Genomic DNA, 4,596 nt, shown 5'->3' with positions numbered 1-4,596 from the left:
AATATAAAAGCAATAATGTAATGTTGACATATGTCCGTATTTATAACCCTGATTCTGATCCTGATCTTTATCCCTAATACTGGAAATCTCCTTCATTTACGATACTGACGTCAGTGTTATCCCTCCCCACCCCCGTTCTGACCTAACGGTGTTGAAACAAATTCCACAGCTGTCCAATTATACTATTTGTATTGGAATAATGAATCACCTTTTCCATTACTAAGCATAAATCAAGTAAAACCCTCACTTCAGGGGCAGTGCTACGGTGGGTGCTGAGCATTGATGCGATGCTGAACATTCTTCAGCTGCGATGGCCGAGTGGTTAAGGCGTTGGACTTGAAATCCAATGGGGATTCCCCGCGCAGGTTCGAACCCTGCTCGCAGCGCTCACACCTACAACCCCACTGCCAATAAAATTTAACACCCTTGATGCTGTCTGAGCGCTGCACCCTCTGTGTTCAGTTGAGAACTGCGTATTTTTACACTCTTAAATACAATTCAATACAATACATTTCTACTCATTGTGCAATGTTCATTTCTATTCTGACTCTGATCAATCCCCTCGAGTCAGCTTAAACTCTCTGCAGTTCGGAATTTTACTGTCTTGTTAAACTAAAAGAATCAAACTCGGAGAACGGACATTTCAGCGTCAGTGTAAAGAAGTGGACTCTGTCCTTTCGCTCTACGATTCGCATGGCGACGTATTTTCATCCTCTGTCAGATTCTAATCGCACTCAATTCCGGTGTTACTGTAGTTGTGGCAGAGTCCAACCGAGAGCATTAGCGTCTCCCTCAGCTGTAACTAGAGCTTTCCCCTGATCAAATCTCCGGTACGTCTCTGCAGCTGGAGATGTTGCAGATCGCGGGCAGCAAGCGGTAGAAGCGAGCAGTGTACGACCCACTAGTGTCAATACGACCCACTAGTGTTCGCCAGTGTACGGCGAATGACCCACAGTGTCATTGACTACAGATCCCCAATCCCTGAGATTCGATATAGTACAGTTCCCGGCAGTGAGACCATTCGTCAGGCCGACCCACAGTGTCATTGACTACAGATCCCCGATCCCTGAGATTCGATGCAGTACAGTTCCCGGCAGTGAGACCATTCGTCAGGCCGACCCACAGTGTCATTGACTACAGATCCCCAATCCCTGAGATTCGATGTAGTACAGTTCCCGGCAGTGACACCATCCGTCAGGCCGACTTTATTTCATTCATAATCCGGTCCTGGCGTTTTAAGTCGTCGTTCTGTATGCACGTCAGCCGGGAGACCAGTTCCATGGATTTACATTGTTGCTGAATAGAACATTTCGAAACGTTACTCCCAGTGTAAGGGGGCAATGTCAGTTACTGCTGGCTCCCGTCCGTTTATGTCATATGATCACGGCTGCACTTCCCCACGTTTCAAACTATCTTCTTTGGCTGTTTTGCAACCCACAAATTCCTTAATATATTTTTTAAAGCGCCCATATCCTATTTGAATCAGCCCTGTGCTGTAACATCCACAACCCTGCCTCGTCGAGTAGTCTCTGGTATCTGGAATGTATGTACAGATATTCCGCTTTAATTCGTATTTAAACGATAATTCCTCATCCTGGAAATTTTCCTCGACTGTACGCCTCATCCATCGCCTTAGATTCAGCCCTTATTCTATATTCTGCAGTGAACAGTTTTAACTTCAGTTGTTCGTCATTCATACATTCATCACGGGAGGTGAGTCAGTTAAATTGTTCCGAGCTTCTCCGGTGCTACTGTACCCTTCAGCATATATGCGGAGTGAAATTACCGTCACCGCATCAGCGCCTACCTCAGAAACATGCACAAATATATTACAATGCTTTCTCTATTTCTAATTTCCAATGCAGTTGCAAGAAACTACAATCTGCAGTTGCCTTGCAAAATACCTGATCCACCCATCGGCTCGCCGTCTCTGTTTCGTGAACAGTTTCCTTTGACAGTCTCACCGCAACCGATCGACTTTCATTTAATACCAATCCCAACGAAGTACATGACCTCACACATTCCGGCAATAAACACTTTTGTCCAGTTTGCGCCCTCACTGAACGACCCAATTGCAGCCTAAATATTCTCATTGTAACCCGTTGTCCGGCTACGTCAGGTCATCTGCCTCACACAGTCAGGACAGCTCATTAATGAGGGACGATAATAGACCGTCATGACACTGCCGATGAAAATTCTTCCAATCTGCAAAGGAGCAACGTCCACACAGATGGCACCGGATATCAGGTTTGAACCTGGGTGTCTGAGGTTATGAGACAGAAACACACAGCAGCGGTTCAGGAACAGCATCTTCCCCACGGCCATCAGAATCCTGAATGGACTTTGAAGCCTTGAACACTACCTGACTTTTTGAAAATACAGTATTTCTGTTTTTGCACATTTTTCATAATCTTTTCAAAATACGTAATTGATTTAGTTGTGCATTATTATTATTATTATTATTATTATTATTATTATTATTATTATTATTATTATTATATTATTTTATTTTTATTTTCTCTCTCTGCTAGATTATATATTTCATTGAACTGCTGCTGCTAAGTTAACAAATTTCCCGTCACATGCTGGTGATAATAAACCTGATTCTGATTCTCTGTTCAACGCGGTACTTTCCCGATTCGATTTTCTTTAACGACATGGATTCCCATGTACTGAGTTCTGGTAATGTATCCGACACAAATCCGGAGCCGGTAACACGTTCTTCTATAAATCCTGTTCCCCCGGCTGGGGAGATTAGAGAATTTGTGAAGCTGACATCCCATTTTTCTGTCAGTTCAATTCTCGCAGCATTTTTTATAATATATAAATATATACCAGGTTAGGAGGTCCTGATTCAGTATTTCAACGCAAAACATTGACAATTTATTCCACCACACGCCCCTCACACCCGGATATGCTGGTCGACGTCTTGAGTTTCTACTACGCGAAAATAACTGAAAGTGATTCAATTCATACGTATCTGGTGACGGATCTAACCGACGGGATCAAGCATTACAAGTAATTGGTGATTACCTCAAAGTGAACTCAAAGTTATATTTATGCGCACATCTATGTGTACACACACGCGCAATGAAAAATGCACTTGCTGATGGGTGGGGACAAGTGGAAACTAGCCAAATCGACATGCCAATACAGTTTATTTAGCTACGATATTTTCACTTTGCAACCGAATGTCTCACAATAGATTCTGAGTAGAAATAGGGCGATTGATGCCGGTGTGTTCTACAACTGTACGGATGCAGAGCGCCTCGCTTCGTTCACCAACGTACTTCCTTAAGTTAGACAGCGGACGATTTATCTCAAGGAGCAGAATCCTTGCGTCCAAATCAGAACTAACTATGGAATTTTAAGAATTAATAGTGCTAATATAATATTAATTGCCTTTAAAATTGAAGAAACTGGAAGAATGGCATCAAGAAGTATATAACGTGTGCCCTCTCTTGCTCCCTCTGTTGAAGGGCAATGTGTAAACGCAAGAACCATTTTTCCTCCTCAGTCCAAACGGTGATAATACTTACCAGCTCCGCAGCGTTCGAGTTTAAATGAAGGGACGGAAAGATCCAGTTCGTTTTGTCGGTGAGGTGACTTACTCTGTGGTCAAGAAAACACTGGGAGGAAAACAGTGGCCGAAAGTAAACATGAAATTGGTAAATTGTCGTGTAACTCTCTCCCTCCAACTGCCTTTAAAACTCCTCCGTTTATCTCTCTTGCCCTGTCTACGATGTGACTCTCTCTCCCTCTCCCCATCCTCCTCCTCCTCCTCCTCACAAGTTCAAGCGAACGGGTGTAAACTGGTGCTGAAATGTCGGGTCGAACAGGGAATATGACATGAAGGAGTCGCGATTTTTCAAACAAATCTGCTCCTGGACTTTGGTTAAGACAAGACCACCATGTGAAATTTCGGTTAGCTGAAAACACTTGAATTTTCAACATAAAAATATTTACATATTCAATAGGAAATGTTGTTCAGCCGCGGCTGGGAGAGGGGAGATTGAGATTATGACTTTTTCTCTCAAGTGGGCAACACCGTCTCTGAACGACAAAAGCTTTCGCCGTTTCATATCCCTCACTGTACAGACTCCCCATTGCTCTCTTGTCTACCGAGCGATCCCGCCTATTGCCATAGACAAATCGGTTCGCTGACCTTCCGTCAAAATCACCCTTGCCGATTGTCACTGACGCGGTGTAATGTTCCGACATCAACCAATCTCGTCAAACTACGTGCAACCTACCTAGCTCCCATTCGTGTATGCAGTTGTCAATCCAATGTGTTATCCAATTGCGGAAAGGGTTTCACCCAGGAGTTGTTCCCTCCCACAGACTCTGACTGCTTCTACCTCCCCAAAGTCACGTCAATACTGAGCAAAACTCAAAACAATGTCCCATTATATAACATTCATATCCATATGCTTCTGATCGAAGCTGGGGCGCTGTCAGGGCGTCGAAATAAAGGCGGGCGACAGAAGTTTATCTCCTCTCACCGGGGGAGACGGTAGAAGATTTGCTGGAGGACACCGGCCGACTTTTGACCGGCAACTGCGGTAAGGGGAGGGGGGAGGATTGAGAAAAAGTCTG

The 4,596-nt window shown here is 44.1% G+C and overlaps 1 non-coding gene across 1 annotated transcript; it reads left to right on the top strand.

The window, feature by feature from the left end:
* Positions 1-304: 304 nt before the first annotated feature.
* trnas-uga (transfer RNA serine (anticodon UGA)) lies at positions 305-386 on the top strand. The gene has a single exon. It is a non-coding gene; the product is annotated as a tRNA-Ser (tRNA).
* The last annotated feature ends 4,210 nt before the right edge of the window (positions 387-4,596 follow it).

This window comes from Hemitrygon akajei, unplaced genomic scaffold (genome assembly GCF_048418815.1).
Source record: "Hemitrygon akajei unplaced genomic scaffold, sHemAka1.3 Scf000041, whole genome shotgun sequence".
Lineage (NCBI taxonomy): Eukaryota > Metazoa > Chordata > Chondrichthyes > Myliobatiformes > Dasyatidae > Hemitrygon > Hemitrygon akajei.
This window is presented reverse-complemented; position numbering and strand designations above follow the sequence as displayed.